General features: G+C 35.8%; 1 protein-coding gene across 4 annotated transcripts in view; it reads right to left on the bottom strand.

The window, feature by feature from the left end:
• The window catches only part of AKAP6 (A-kinase anchoring protein 6), a 558,374-nt gene that overhangs the window by 385,075 nt on the left and 156,654 nt on the right, over positions 1 to 16,645 (bottom strand). The window contains exon 1 of one of the 4 annotated variants that reach the window (XM_060619474.3): positions 10,344 to 10,600. The exons of the other annotated variants lie outside the window; for them this stretch is intronic. The gene's annotated coding sequence lies outside the window, so the exon portion shown is untranslated. Of the gene's footprint in view, positions 1 to 10,343; positions 10,601 to 16,645 lie in introns of those variants that run through there. 4 annotated transcript variants of the gene reach the window in all.

Here is a 16,645-nt window from a genome sequence, read left to right as displayed (position 1 = left end):
ATCTGGTTCCGGCATTCTAGAATCAGGCTCTGCGAAGAAAACACAAAAACAAGTTTAATAAATGGCTGAATTAAATGTCATGGCCTACCTAGACGAATGAGGCTCTAATTCATTATCCGGTTTTAAATCTTGCTGCCTGTGTACATTCCTGGCCTCTTGCGAGGTCAAACATTAGGAAACTTTAAATGGCTCTAAGCTCTTAAAGATGAGAGCCTAAGAGTTCCTGACAAGTGTTAAGTTAGATTTGCTCTTGGGGGGAAAAATAAAGGGTGGTTTTTGTAAGATGCTCCTAAGGAAGTTTCCATAATCACTGTCTGCTTCTTCCTTCTCCTTAGCCCTCTTCCTGGCTCCAAGCCCTGCAGCATTCACCTGGAGTAACAAGGTTTAGTGAGATCACTGCCATAACCCCAGATTAGTCTCACTTTCTAATCCTCCTGCCACAACAGAACAGCCTGCAAGCGGATAGGATATCCGCGAGAAGGACTTTGGAGGGAGGGAAGGGGGCGACAACATGTAAATAGTGGGTCCCTGACAGACTTCTGCAATTAAAACGATTTTCTTGGTGTTATCACTGCTGTTTCCCCTCTCTCTTTTTCCCTCTTTAATATGTCCTCTGTGCACAACTGTGTCCCCAGGCAGATGGTTGATTATATGCTGCTAATCACACAGGGACCTCTCCCAGTCTCCCTTCAGTCACCACTAACTCCCTCACCCAGAGCATAGAGTCTTCCATCAGCCATAACACATTTCATCAAACTATCTTCCTTCCTTGGCTTCTCCTCCTACTCCCCAGCCCTCCACCCTGATTATCAAGTCCTTCTCCTGTGGCAGGGACACCAAGATTGACTCGTCTAGTCATTACTCCTCCTGTGTTTTCTCTCCCCCACCACAGCAGTCGGCTCCTGTCACCCAGAGATTCACTTGGCTGCATCAACCGGTCAGTTGCTAATGGTGCCCATGCTCATGAGTGCATGGACCTGGATTCAGTGATGAGTGTTCATATTTCTTACTCTCATCCCAAGTTGCTAATAATCATCTTTAACTGTTAGGCAGCTACTTTTCTACTGTTCAAGAAAGCGTCTTGAGAGGAAATGGATTTGTAAAACTCTAATACATAATCTACACTACTTCTGCTCTCGTCAGTGCTATTAACAGAAAGAAAACTGACATTACTGAAAATCAACTTTATATAAGGTATTATGTGTATATATGATTCATCATATTTGCCCTCAAGGAAATTATAATATGGACAATATTATAATTGTCCCTCCCTCCACTCTCTCCCCCCCAACCCCACACACACACTCACCCACTGATACCTGTTACACAAGCAGGAGGTAGGCAAACAAAGCCCTGTGAAGGCCCTAGTGGATTGGGATTAATCCTGAAAGGAGGAAAGATAAGGAATATTTTCTGAACCAGGTAACATTTGAGATAGGCTGGTAAAAACAGGTATGATTTAGGTGGGCAGGGGTAGAAGGGAAGTGGGAAAACAATTCCAGCCTGGGAGAATGCCGCTACACCAAGTTAAGAGAATCAACAAATAATCCAGCATTGAGAGGAAATGGGAGCTTGATGGGGACCAGAAACAGACAAGGCTACAAAGTAAGTTGTGGGCATAATATAAGAGTACTGAAAAGGCCATGCTAGGAAGGAGTTTGGAATGAATCTCACAGGAAGCAGAAACTTGAAAAAGACTGTAAAGAAGAGAAAAGGATTGCAGTTGTATTCTAAAATGGGACAGGAAAATCAATGCATCTACACTTATTTACCAAGAAAACGAAATGAGAAATCAGCATTATGAGAGGACTAACATCCTCTTTTCCAGGTAGACTTCATTAATATAAAAATAAGCTTAAAAACCTCTTTCTGGTCCAGAAAAGATAGTGGGTGGGAGAAAAAAAGAAAAAGAAAGGAAGCCTACAGAAAAAGAAAAGATGCCTACAAATATGACTTTCAGATCAGAGTAATTAAGGGAGTTCTGTGCTCTGTCCTACCTACTCCATTAAATATAAAAAGATTTCTCCATTTTTAGTTCTCCATTAACCCTAGTATCATAGATGTGAAGTGGAAATTTTATAAGGATTATTTTATGCAATGTTTTTACTTTTTCCTGTTCTAAAATTATTTTAAATTAATTAAAAATTAATATATATTAATTCAAATATTGTAAAAATAGATAACATTGAAGTTAAAAGATCCTCCTCTATTCCTATATTTTTATCCCCAGTCAATAAGTGATAAGAGGCTATTTATCTTTTGTGACCTCATTATGTAAAGTAGAAAGGAAATGAGCCTTATAGGGACAGTCATTTTTAAAGATTCTGAAGTCTAAATTAGTTGTCTGTATTAATAAACCAACATACAAGTGTTTGCTAACTCAGTATCTATTTATCTAGTGGTAATAGGTATTCTACTAGAAGTTGAATAAATTCTGACAAATAAATTGAGAGTTCTGGGTGACTTCTGGGTAGGGATAGCAAACTGAATATCTAATTCTGCTTCCTCTAGAAATCCCACTAACACCATTGCAGAGGGATTTTTTATTTGGGACTTTTTCTTTTTTTTAACGTGAACATTCAAAAATGGGAGGAAAAACAATAATCTTTTTGGAAACAGAAAATTGTATGAACAAGTGATAAATTCTTTAGCTGACTCAAGAAAGCTAAATCTTAACCCAGAAGAGCAGAGAACAAAGAACCAACCTGAGTTTACTTCAGAATCCTTTAAGCATTTTGGAACTGGTCGAACCAGGTACCTCTGAAGTAAAGAAAGAAGAGTGTAGAAAGAAAAATTAACTTTACAAAAAGAGAAGTCTGGCCTTTGTCCTGACTTCTAGGAGGTAACCTCTGTACCTTGGAATTTCCAGAATGGTAGGAGTATTTTTGTTATTTATTGTGGGCCCCTCAGAGCACACCTGACAGTTTATGCTGACAAGGTGACTCATGATGGGGGCTAGCCAGACAGAAAAACCAACCATGTGGTTAAAGAGTTCAGGCTTTGAGCAACCACCAGAGCAATCAATCAATCAATCATGTATAAGTAATGAAGCCCCAATAAAAACTATGGACATTGAAGCTCAAGCAAACTTCCCAAGTTGGCAATACTCCATGAGTATTGTCACACATTAATGACAAGAGGGTAATGCATCCCTGAGGATGTGGAAGCTCTGCAGTTGAAACCTTCTCAGTCTCAGATTCCACCCTTTCTATTTCCTCCTTTGGCTGGTTCTGATTTGTATTATTTTGCTATAATAAAATTATAAGCACAAGTATAGTGTTTTTCTGAGTTCTGTGAGTTGATCTATAAAATTATCAAATCTGAAGGAGTCTGTGAGGATCCCTAAATTTATAATCAGCTGCTTTAAGGTGAGGATATCCCTGGAGACCCTTGAATTTGCAGCTGTTGTCAGAAGTCTTGGGCTCACTTGACAGCCTTGGAGGACTGTGCCCTTAACCTTGAGTGTGGCCTAACTCTGGGTAAAGGGGCAATAGCACATTGAGATTTATTTTGTTTGAAAAATGTTTTAAAAGAAGTTATAACCCTAAATCTTTCCTTACTCTGTGTTGCTGGGTGGTTGCTCTCACACCCAATGCTGTCAGAAGACTGGAGGTTTCTTCTCCAGAAAAGATCAATCAAAAGGTCTCTGGATTTGGGGACACTGGACACAGTTGAAGAAAGAAGTACCTTGAAAATGAGGGAGTGAGTTAACATAACATTCTGAGTGTTGAGAACCCCCCTTCCTGCCAGTCTTCTCTCCCAACTTGATTCTCCAAAGTCTCTACCCTCTAGTCAAAAGACTAGAGATCCCTTTATCCAAGAGGTCTGATCAGTCCAAGAAGACAAGATATAAAACTAGCACATCCATATCACCCTACAGTGACATCCACAGTCAATAGGTCTGTCCACATATTCAGAGCATTCATTCAGCATTTTAGTCTCCCACTCCTAAATATGATCAGGCACTCAAGAATTAGCACAGATTTAGGGAAAGCTCTAATATGGGTAATAGGCCTGAAGTAAGCAAACAAACAACCTCAACCTGTAGGAAACAGGTTCTGCACAAAGATGATTTTGTTGAAAATGAAATATTATCAGAGATAAGATTTTGTATCCATAAAAAAGAAGAGAATGTTATTTTTAAAAGATATTTTTGGAACAAAAAAGAACTTTGGAAAAATAAAAACATGATAGCAAAAAGGGAAATCTCAATACAATGGGTGAAAATAAACTTGAGAAAATCTCACAGAAAGTAAAGCAAAAAAAAAAAAAGACAGAAATTAGGAAAGAAAAAGTAAGATAATTAGCCACCAATCTAGGAGGCCCAACATTTGGAGAACAGGAGTTCCTGAAGGCAAAAGTAAAGAGAAAAGAAAAAAATCATCAATGAAATTTTGAAGAAATAGAAGGACATAAGTTTCTAGATTAAAAAGACCCACATAGTGTATAAAAATAGGCAAACACTAAGGCACTTTATTTGGAATCTAAGAATATCAGGGAAAATGAAATTTAGGTTAGAGGTATAGACATATACAAAGAATCATAACTTAGATTGCTTTGGATTTCTCAAAAGCAGCTATGATATTATGACTTATAATAAGAAGCATATTTCTGGTCTATGTCATCATTTCTAGCAGAGAGTTCCTAAGACTTGGAATTTCCTAAGCACAAAGCAAGGAAAGTATCTTTTGTTATAGTAGTTGGTCTTTTGTCCTTGGTTCCTGAAATAGCACCAAAACCAAAAAGGTAAAGACTGTCCTTATTATTCATAACCAGTCCCTTTCAACCACACCTGAGTTTATGTTAATGAGGTGACTTTTGGAAAGCCCTTAAGGAAGGTGCTGCTTACCAGAGTAACCAACCATGATTAAAGCATTCAAACTTTCAGTCCCACCCTTCAATCTCGGGGAAGAAGAAAAGGGCTGGAAACTGCATGAATCACCAACGATCAGTATTTAATCAGTCATGCCTATGTAATGAAGCCTCCATAAAAACCCCCAAAAATGGTTCAGAGAGCCTTTAGATCAGTAAACAAAAACACATCCATGAGGACAGAAGCTCTTGTGCTCAGGATCTTTCTGGACTTTGCCCTATTTATCTCTTCATCTGGCTGTTCATTCATATGCTTTAATATCCTTTCTATCAAACTGGTAATCTAGTAAGTAAATTGTTTTCCTGCATTCTGTGACTGGCTCTAGGAAATTAATCAAACCTGAGAAGGGGGTGGTAGGAACCTGAGGAGGGGTATGAGTTATAACTAGTCAGATACACAGGTAACAACCTGGACTTAAGATTGACATTTAAAGGGGGTGGAGGGAGGGGGACAGTCTTGAGGAACTGAGTCCTTAACCTGTGGATTCTGACACTATCTTCAGGTAGATAATGTCAGAATTGAGTTAAAATATAGGATACCCAGCTGTTATCATAGAATTGCTTGGTGTGGTAAAAACCACCACACAGTTAGTGACCAAAAGTACCAGAAGTAGAGTACTGAAAATAGAGGAGACACACAAGAGTGTGTTTTTCTATAGCAGCTACATTGTAAACAACATTTTCCTTAAAAAGGAAAAGGAATTGTAGCATAGAGGGGCACCAGGCTGACTCAGTCAATAGAATATTTGACTCTTGATCTCGGAGTCATGAGTTCAAACCCCAAGTTGGGTGTAGAGCTTACTTTAAAAAAAAAAGGTTAAGAAATATAGCATAGAATTGTATACCAAAATAAATACAGATTGATAAACAGTAAAATGTAAGGATAAAATAAAGATATTTTCAGATATTTAAGTTCACAAAAACTAACTTCCCACATACTTTTATCAAAAGATATCAAAGTCTCTCTAGACACTCTACCAAAACAAAGGAAACCAAGAAAGAGGAAGCCATGGGAATCAGAACCCAGGAGACCTAGCATTCCAGATTTATGAAGAAAGGAAATCTCAGGATGGCAGCTGTGTACCAGACAAGGAAGCATCCAGTCCAGAATGGAACAGGTCAGAAGACTCTCAGAAAGACTGCTTCAAACAGGTGACATTGAGAGAAAACCTGATGTAAATTAATATACTTAGAAGAGACTTACTCAACTGGTAGAGAATTGGGGGTTGAAATAGAAATAAACATAGAAAACTAAGCAAACAGTAATTATAAATTCCAGAAAAAATTAAAGAGTGTACAAAAACAAATCAGGAATCATATTACTCTATGTGGTTTAGCTAAAAAAAAAATTACATTTACCTAATCTTAATAATATAAACACTAAATGTTGATATAATCCAAGTCACAACATAATTTTACAGGATGAATGAGAGAGCAGGAATTGTGAGTGGGCTCACACATATGCATGTGCACCCTTGTGAAAGGGTGACAGAGAGATGGGATGGGGGCAAGCTAAATAAATTCTCATCTTTCATAATAAGAAGTCAACAGATAAAGACAAGAGAAAAGTCACATTTGTATGGAACCACAAAAATAGCCAAAGCAATCTGAAAAAAGAAAAATAAAACTGGCAGTATCACAATCTCAAATTTCAAAATATACTATAAAGCTGTAGTAATCAGAACAGCATGGTTCTGGCATAGAAACACACAGAATAGAGAGTCCAGAAATAAACCCACACTTGTAATGTCAGTTAATCTACAACAAAAGAGGCAAGAAAATACATGGGGAAAAGACAATCTCCTCAACAAATGGTGTTGGGAAAACTAGACAGCTACATGCAAAACAATGAAATTAGACCACTTTCTTACACCATACATAATCATAAACCCAAAATGGATTAAAAACATAATGTGAGACCTAAAACCATTTAATTTCTAGAAAAAAACATAGGCAGTAATTTCTTTGACATCAACCATAGAAACATTTTTCTAGATATGTCTTCACTGGCAAGCAAAACAAAAAGCAAAAATAAACTACTAGGGCTACACCAAAGTAAAAAGGTTTGTACATCAAAGGAAACCATCGACAAGCTAAAGTTGACATAATGAATGGAAGAATATATCTGCAAATTATATATACGATAAGGAAGTAATATCCAAAAAATATTAAGAACATACAACTCAACACCAAGAAAACAAATAATCAAATTAAAAAATGGGCAGAGGACGTGAATAGACATTTTTGCAATGAAGACATACAGATGGCCAATAAACACATGAAAAGATGCTCAACATCACTAATCATCAAGGAAATGTAAATTAAAAACACAATGAGATTATCATCTCACACCTGTCAGAATGGCTAAAGTCAAAAGCACAAGAAATAACATGTGTGGATGAGAACGTGGAGAAAAAGGAACCCTTGTGCACTGTTGGTGGGAATGCAAACTGGCATAGCCACTGTGGGGAAACATTATGGAGGTTCCTCAAAAAATTAAAAATAGAATTATCATGTGTTTCAGTAATTCCACTACTGAGTAGTTACCCAAAGAAGACAAAAACATTAATTCATAAAGATATAAGCACCCCCATGTTCATTACAGCATTATTTACAATAGCCAAGATATGGAAGCAACCCCAGTGTCCACAATAGATGAATGGATAAAGAAGTGGTGCATGTGTGTCTATATGTATGGAATGGACTATTACTCAGCCATAAAAAAGAATAAGATCTTGCCATTTGCAAAAAACATAGATGAACCTAGAGGGTATAATGCTATGTGAAATAAGTCAGTCAGAGAAAGACAAATACCATATGTGGAATTTAAGAAACAAAACACATGAACAAACAGAAAAAAAGAGACAAACAAAAAGGCAGCTTCTTAAATATAGAGAACAAGCTGGTGGTCTGCCAAAGGGAAGGTAGGTGGGAGGATGGGTGAAATAGATAAAAGGGATTAAGAGTATACTTATCTTGATGAGCAGTGAGAAAGGTATAGAACCGTTGAACAGCGATTCAATACATTGCACACTGAAACTAACATAACACTGTATGTTAAGTATACCTGAATTTTAAAAAGAGAGAAAATAGGAAGTAGTCATACAATTCTATTGTCTCAACACAGAGGTTGGTACCAAAAAAATCAGTTAAAAGATGAAAAGTCTATGAGGTGCCTGGCTGGCTTAGAGAGTTAAACGACTGACCCTTGATCTCAGGTCATGATCTCTCAAGCCCCACAATAGGCTCTGTGCTGACAGCGTGGAGCCTGCTTGGGATTCTCTCTCCCTCTTTCTCTGCACCTCCCCCCACTCATGTTCACTGTCTCTCTCTCTCTCTCAAAAATAAACAAACATTTTTTAAAGAAAAGATGAAAAGTGGTAGAACTCTTCCTCCTGTTCTCCTTGGGAAAACAGGACATGGAAAAGAAGAGCATATATTTGACTCTTAACTATTTGTATGCAAACATAAAACTTAAAAATATCTAGATTAAGCAGTGCCCGGAGGGTTCAGTTGGTTGAGGGTTTGATTTCTGATTTCGACTCAGGTCATGATCCCAGGATTGTGGGACGCAGCCCCTCCTCCCCACCTTCCTGTTGGAGCGTGAGCCTGCTTAGGATTCCCTCTGTCCCTCTTCCCTCTCCCCCAGTTGCACTGTCTCTAAAAAATTTAATATATATAGATAGATTAAAAAACAAAAGAGGTTTTTTTATTAAAAAATTTTTTTTAACATTTATTCAATTTTTTGAGAGACAGAGTGCAACCGGGAGAGGGGCAGAGAGAGAGAGAGGACACGGAATCCAAAGCAGGCTCCAGGCTCTGAACTGACAGCACAGAGTCCAATGCGGGGCTAGAACTCACGAACCATGAGATCATGACCTGTGCCGAAGTTGGACGCTTAACCAACTGAGCCAGCCAGGCAGCCCTAAAAGATTTTCTTAATTGCCAGACAGGGTTTTAATACTCTCAGGTACACTGAGCATTTCTAAATAGGGGTCACTAATTTCCAAACTTATGTGAATATGAAAATTATTAGTCTTTGATTTTTGGTAGAGAATGTTACAAGATTGGATGTGGCACTTGGTTAAAATACTAAGTTTAAAATTGTACCTACCCACCTCCTAAAACACCGTGGTTTTTAAAACAAAGTGCTTACTGTGACTCAGTTCAATAATAAGGTTGTATTTATTTCACTCAAACAATCTCTTTAAGAAAGAGCTGCTTCCTATAAACTAAATCTGATTTCATGATAAAAGCCACAGGTGATTAAGTGATCAAGTTAAAGGTGAAATTATTTTATTATTTGTTTCACAAAGAGATACATGCTTTAGCAAACAACTTTCATTTTTGAGGACAATGAATCAGAGTGAAATACCAAATAAGGAATTTAAGCCAAATCTTTCAAGTAATATTACATTCGTTTTTGCTGTTCATGCTGCAACATGAGAACCCATCAAATAACTACCCATACTGCTGTTCTTCCATAAACAGAAGGCATTTTACGGGTGATGAACTCTCATAAAGACCAGGATTTTCAAAAGCATTATTTCCTATTCACTATTATTTCCTTCCCACCCTAGCCTCCCAGACATGCAAAAATGATTTTTTTTTAAAGATTCTGATGTCAGATTAAAAAAATATCAATGGGCAATGGCAAAGGCTTTTAATATCCAAAGATCTGATGTGATCAAAGATCTTTCTCTGAATATTCTTTATTAAAGAAGGAATAATTAAGTCTGCTTTTCAAAGAAACAATTTTAGCCAAGTAGAATCTGTTTTTTTAAATATATTACAATGGTTTTGTTTCATATGCATCACATTCATTAAATACTGTCAAACATTTCTGCCCAACCAGCCATCTAAATTGAAGGTGAGTGTCTGATAAAATATGACTTGTTGTCATATGAATCAGCGTTTTGAAAAATAACTCCTAGAACAAACAAAAGTTATATATCACAGACCTTCAAAGAAAAACAAAATACATATTTTCTAGTGAAAAGTATAGAGACAGTATAAGCTCATAAATATTTTTGGGCTGTGTATTCTGGTAGACAATAAAAGGCTGAGGCATGGACCAGCTTAAGCATAAATTCACCTTCATTGAATTTTTATCTTTTTCTTAATAAATTATTTATTCCCTTGCTTAGTGAAATAAATAGCAATATAGAAAATGCTAAGTAAGGGCTAATTACTTAAAAGCCTCTAAAAAGAACTCAGCAGATCCTACATCAATTCTAGAAAATTAGTTATAAACTGAATATTACTAGATGCTTTGCCAGATTTTCCTTTCAGCAAACACAGAAAAAAAACTTTTTTAAAAATTTTTTCTGTACTCCTCTAAATCACAGGAGTACAAAGGGGAAAATGCTGAACAGTGTAACAGACAAACCCATATTCTCTCTCCTCTGCCATGAGAGTGTAAAGCCTAAGCTGAAAGCTAAACCCTCCAGCCATTTGATTTTATCACTCACCATGAACCAAGTCCAGCGGTGGCTGGCGGGGAAGAAAAGGAGCAGCAGGTTCCCAGAGAGGTCATCATTTCCGAGCCTTTCACTTCTTGCCCTACTTAGGTAAGTCTTCGATAAGCTCTATCATCCAGGCACATGAGCACCTGGCTTTCATCCAAGAGGGATTCAAATGCTTGAAAGCTGACTGTCTCCTAAGCTTTTTATTCTTATTTTTCATATCTTTCTTTGTTAGCAATAGTTAAAACCGATGTGACACTCAGAAACAGCTGGCCTTTCTCCAATAGGCTCTAGAAATCATCCATTTATAATTTTTCAGTTACTGAAAAACAATCATATCATACATCACATGACACAGCTACTTTTGGTCTTACTTAGTCATTTGAAGCCAAATACAAATGCATCTCAGACAGATTCTGCTTGTCATAGCTTCTATTCACTGTGGCCTTTGCCACGATCCTGTCATTGTTAATAGTTCTGTATGACTCAACCACTGATTTAGATATCCAAGGTCCTTTGAATGAGTTTCTTGAGTAAGAAATATCACTTATGCCTGAAAACGAATAATCCAGAATATTTTATTAACATGCAGTTGACTCAATTTTTAAAATAAGAGCATTTGGAATGGCCCTTTAATTAAGCTGGAGTCTATAAAGTGAGAGTTTTGTTTATTTCATTTTTTTAACATAATGTAAAAACAGAAACAGTTGACAGAATATGGTTTTCCTCTTCTACCACAATGTGCAAAATAAGATGCAAATGTAAAAGAAAACAGATTTAGACATATTTATAAGGAGGTAGAAGAATATATCAGCCTGACAGTTTTATGTACACTAGAGTTTAAGAAAAAAAATGTATTTAATGAGCATCTCACTTTGTTTGACACTTTCCTGGGTAGTCTGGAAACCAAGTTCAGTCAACACTTGCTAACAACCCACCCTCCAGAAACTTCAGGTCCAGGAAACGAAGGTCTAGCAGCTTCTATGTGTACTTAATTCTCAGTTGAACTGTAAGGATGAAGAGGTTGTAGAAATTTGATCATGAACATAAAGACTCAGCTTCTGTACTTTTTTTTTCCATTTTTTCTTTGTTTCCCCAGCCCTATTGAGATACAATTGACATGTGACATTGTGTATGCTTAAGGTGTACAAACTGATTTGATACACATATATATTATAAAATGATTACCGCAATAAGGTTAGCTGACATATCCATCAGCTTGTATAATTACAGTTTTTAGTATGTGGTGAGAACATTTAAGATTTATTCTCTTAGCAACTTTAAAACGTATAATAAAGTATATTGTTAACTATAGTCACTATGCTGTACATTAGCTCCCCAAAGCTTATTCATCTTATAACTGGAAGTTTGTACCTTTTGACCAACATCTCCTCATTTCCCTACGCTTAGCCCCTACTAACCACCATTCTACTTCATTTCTAGAGTTTGGCTTTATTTTAAATTCCATATATGAGTGATATCATATGGTAATTGTCTTTCTCTGCCTGACTCATTTCATTTCACCTGCAAGACCCATCCATGTTGTCACAAATGGCAGAATTGCATTCCTTTTTATGGATGCATTATATACATATCACATTTTCTTTACCATTCATCTGCTGACGAACACTTAGGGTTTTTTTTTTCCATGTTGTGGCTATTGTGAATAATGCTGCAACAAACATGGGGCTTCAGATAGATCTTCAAGATAGTGATTTCATTTCCTTTGGATATATATCCAGAAGTGGGACTGCTGGATCATATGGCGGTACTATCTTTAATTTGCTTTTTAATTCTTTATTTTTTTGTTTAAGTAATCTCTACACCCAACATGGGGCTTGAGCTCACAACCCTGAGATCAAGAGTCATGTGTTCCTCTGACTGAGCCAGTCAGGCACCCCTATTTTTAATTTTCTGAGAAACCTTCATACTATTTTCTATAGTGGTTGCACCAATTTACCTTCCCACCAGCAGTACACAAGTGTTCCTTTTCTCCACATCCTTGTCAACACTTACTATTTCTTGTATTTTTCAGAATAGTCATTCTAACAGATGTGAGGTGATATCTCATCATGGTTTTGATTTGCATTTCCCTGCTGATTCATTATTTTGAGCACCTTTTCATACATGTATTGGCCATGTGCATATCTTCTTTGGAAAAAATGTATATTCAAGTCCTCTACCCATTTTTAATTGTGTTGTTTGTTTGCTTGCTGCTCTGTTTTATGAGTTCCTTACATATTTTGAATGCTAACTCCTTATTTGATACATAGTTTGCAAATATTTTCTCCCATACCATACCTTGCAAAGATTATCTTTTCCCCATTGAATATTCTTACCTTCCTGGTCAAATATTAGTTGACTATATACACATGGTTTTATTTCTGAGCTCTCTATTCTATTATATTCCACATGGTCTCTGTTTTTATGTCAGTATCATGCTGTTTTTATTACTATTATTTTGTAGTATAGTTTGAAATCAGGAAATGTAATGCCTCTAGCTTTTTTCTTCTTTCTCATGATAGCTTTAGCTATTCAGAGTCTCTTCTGGTTCCATACAGATTTCAGAAGATTTTTTTTTCTATTTTTGTGAAAAATGCCATTGGAATTTTGGTAAAAATAACATGAAATCTATAGACGTCTTTGGACATTTTAACAATATTAATTCTTCCAATCCACAAACCCAAGATATCTTTCCGTTTATTCATGTCTTCTTCAATTTCTTCCATCAATACCTTCTAGTTTTCAGTGTGTATCTCTTTCATCTCCTTTGTTAAATTTATTCCTAAGTATTTTATCATTTTGGATGCTTTTATAAATGATGGAATTTTTTAAGTTTCTCTTTCAAATATTTTTTTGCTAGCATTTAGAAATGCAACTGACACCTGTGTAGCTCAGTTGGTTGAATATCCAACTCTTGATCTCAGTTCAAGTCTTGATCTCAGAGTCATGAGTGTAAGCCCTGCATTGGGCTCCGTGCTGAGCATGAAGCCTACTTGAAAGAAAGAAAGAAAGAAAGAAAGAAAGAAAGAAAGAAAGAAAGAAAGAAAGAAAGACAAGAAAGAAGGAAAGAAAAAAAGAAAAAAGAAAGAAAATTTACTGATTTTTTATGTTGATTTTGTATCCTGCAACTTTATTGAATTCATATATTAGTTCTAACAATTTTTGGGTGGGGTCTTTAGGATTTTCTCTATATAAGATCATGTCATCTGCAAACAGAGATGATTTCACTTTTTCTTTTCTGATTTGGATGCCTTTGTGTCTTTTCTTGCCTAATTATTTTGACTGGCACTTCCAGTACTATGTTGAATAGGAATGGTGAGAGTAGACATACTTGTCTTGTTCCTGATGTTAGAAAAAAAGCTTTCTGCCTTTGACCATTGAATATGATGTTAGCTGTGGGTTTGCCATATATGACTGCTAAGGTATGTTCTTCTACACCCAATGTGAGAGCTTTTAATCATGATAGGATATTGAATTTTGTCAAATGCTTTTTCTGTATACGTTGAGAGGATCATATGATTTTTATATTTTATTCTATTTATGTGTAATATCACATTTATTGATTTGTGTATGTTGAAACATCCTTGCATCCCAAAAATAAATCCCACTTGATCATAGTGTATGATCCTGAATTTGGTTTGCTAATATTTTGTTGAGGACTTTTGCATCTATGTTCATTAAGGATATTGGTCTATAGTTTTCTTTTCTTATAATGTCCTTATCTGGCATTGGTGTCAGGGTAATGCCGGCCTCAAAAATGAATTTGGAAGTGTTCCCTCCTCTTCATTTTTTTTTTTTTTTTTGGAAGCATTTAATGACTCATGTTAATTCTTCTTTAAATGTTTAGTAGAATTCATCATTGAAGCTATCTGGTCCTGGGGTTTTATTTGTTGAAAAGTTTTTGATTCGTGCTTCAATCGCCTACGTCATTATTGGTCTCCTCAAATTTTCTATTTCTCCCTGATTCAGTCTTGGTAGGTTATATATTTCTAGGAATTTATCCATTTCTTCTAGCTTATCCATTTCATTGGCATAATAGTTTCATAGTAGCCTCTTATGATACTTTGTATTGCTGTAGTAGTAGTTGTAATCTTTCAGTTAGTCTAGCCAAAGGTTTGCCAATTATTTTACCTTTTTAAAAACCAACTTTTATTGATTTTTTTCTATTGTCTTTCTAGTCTCTAGTTCATTTATTTCTGCTGTAATCTTTATTTTTCCCTTTCTGCTGCTAATTTGGAGCTTAGTTTGTTCTTCTTTCCCTAATTCCTTGAGGTATAAGGTTAAGCTTTTTTTTTTTTTTTTTTTGAGATCTTTCTTTTTTCTTAATGTGGTCATTTATCACTATAAACTTCCCTCTTAGAACTACTTTGCTGTATCCCATACATTTTAGTATGTTGTGTTTTCATTTTCATTAGTCTCAGCACACTTTCTGATTTTCTTTTTGATTTCTGCTTTGATCCATTGGTTGTTCAGGAATGTTGTTTAATTTCCCCATATTCAGATTTACTCCTATTTTTATACCATTGTAGTTGGAAAAGATACTAGATATAATTTTGATCTTCTCAAATTTGTTAAAGCTTGGTTTGCAGCCCATCATATCATCCATCCTGGAGAATGTTCTGCATGCATTTGAGAAGAATATGTATTCTAGGGACATTTTATAGAATGTTCTATATACATATCTGTCAAGCTCATTTAGTCCAGACTGTTATTCAGGTCTGCTGTTTCCTTATTAATTTTCTGTCTAGATGTACTATACAATGTTGGGAGTGGAGTATTGAAGTCCCCTACTATTACTGTATTGCTATCTATTTCTCCCTTCAGTTCTATTAACACTTTAAATATTTAGGCATTCCAGGGACCTAAGTTGGTTAAGCATTCAACTTCGGTTCAGGTCATGATCTTGTGGTTCATTAGTTCAAGCCCCGCATTGTGCTCTGTGCTGAGCTTGGAGCCTACTTCAGATTCTGTCTCCTTCTCTCTCTGCCCCTCCCCTGCTTGCTTGCTCTCTTTCTCCAAAAAATAAATAAACATTTAAAAAATTTTAATATTTAGTCATCCAATGTTGGGAACATATATCTTTACAACTATTATATTTTCGTGATGAATTGACTCCTTTATCACTATAAGTGACAGTCTCTCATCACAGATTTTGACTAAAAGTCTATATTATCTGATATAAGTATAGACACTCTTGCTGTCCTTTGGCTACTGTTTGCATGGAATATCTTTTTCTATTTCTTCACTTTCTACCTACATGTGTCCTTAAAGCTAAATTGAGTCTCCTGCAGGCAGCATATTGCTGGATCTTATTTCTTTGTCCATTCAGCCACTTTGTGCCTTTTGATTGGCAAATTTAGTGTATTTATACATAATTACTAGTAGGTAATCACTAGTTACTATTGTGATTTATTATTTTCTGACTGTTTTTTTAGTTCCTTTGTTTCATCTTACTGTCTTCCTTTATGATTTTTTTTGTAGTGGTATGCTTTTATTTCCTGTTTCTTTGTCTTTTGTGCAACTATTAAGGGTTTTTTCTCTTGTGGTTACCATGAGGTTATATAAAGCATCTTATAAATATAACGGTCTTTTAAGCTGATAACTATTCTCCTTCAACCTTATTAAAAAACTATACTTTTATTTCTCCCACCACATTTTATGCTATTGATGTCACACTTTACATCTTTTTATATTGTGTATCCATTAGCAAATTATTTTATCTATAGGATTTTTGGGGGTTGTTTTGTTTTACTTTGTTTTGTCTGAGGGAGTAGGTGTTTGTTTTTTTTAAGTAGGTTTCATGCCTAGCATGGAGCCCAACAAAGGGCCTGAACTCATGACCCTGAGATCAAGACCTGAGCTAAGATCAAGAGTCAGAGCCAACCAGGTGCCCCTATACCTATTCTTAATGTTATTATTTTTTAGCTTTTATTCTAGAGATAAAAGTGGCTTACCCACCACCATCACATTATTTGAGAATCCTAAATTTGACTATATATTTACCTTTACCAGTGAATTTTGTGTTTTCATATTGTTATTTAGTGTCTTCTCATTTCAACTTGAAGTACTCCCTTCAGCATTTCTTGTGAGGCAGGTCTAGTGTTGATGAACTCCTTTTGTTTTTGTTTGGGAATGTTCTTCTCTCTCCTTCATTTCTGAAGGACAGTTTTGCCTTTAAGGCATAAAGGTACAGTTTTCTTGGTTGATATATATATATATATATATTTTTTTTTTTTTTTTTCCACACATTGAATATATCATCCCACTGCCTCCTGGCCCCTCAGGTTTCTGCAGAGAAATCCACT

Source organism: Panthera onca, chromosome B3 (genome assembly GCF_046562875.1).
Source record: "Panthera onca isolate mPanOnc1 chromosome B3, mPanOnc1 haplotype 2, whole genome shotgun sequence".
NCBI classification, from domain to species: domain Eukaryota; kingdom Metazoa; phylum Chordata; class Mammalia; order Carnivora; family Felidae; genus Panthera; species Panthera onca.
The sequence above is the reverse complement of the archived record's forward strand: the minus strand, read 5'-3'. Positions and strand labels throughout refer to the sequence as shown.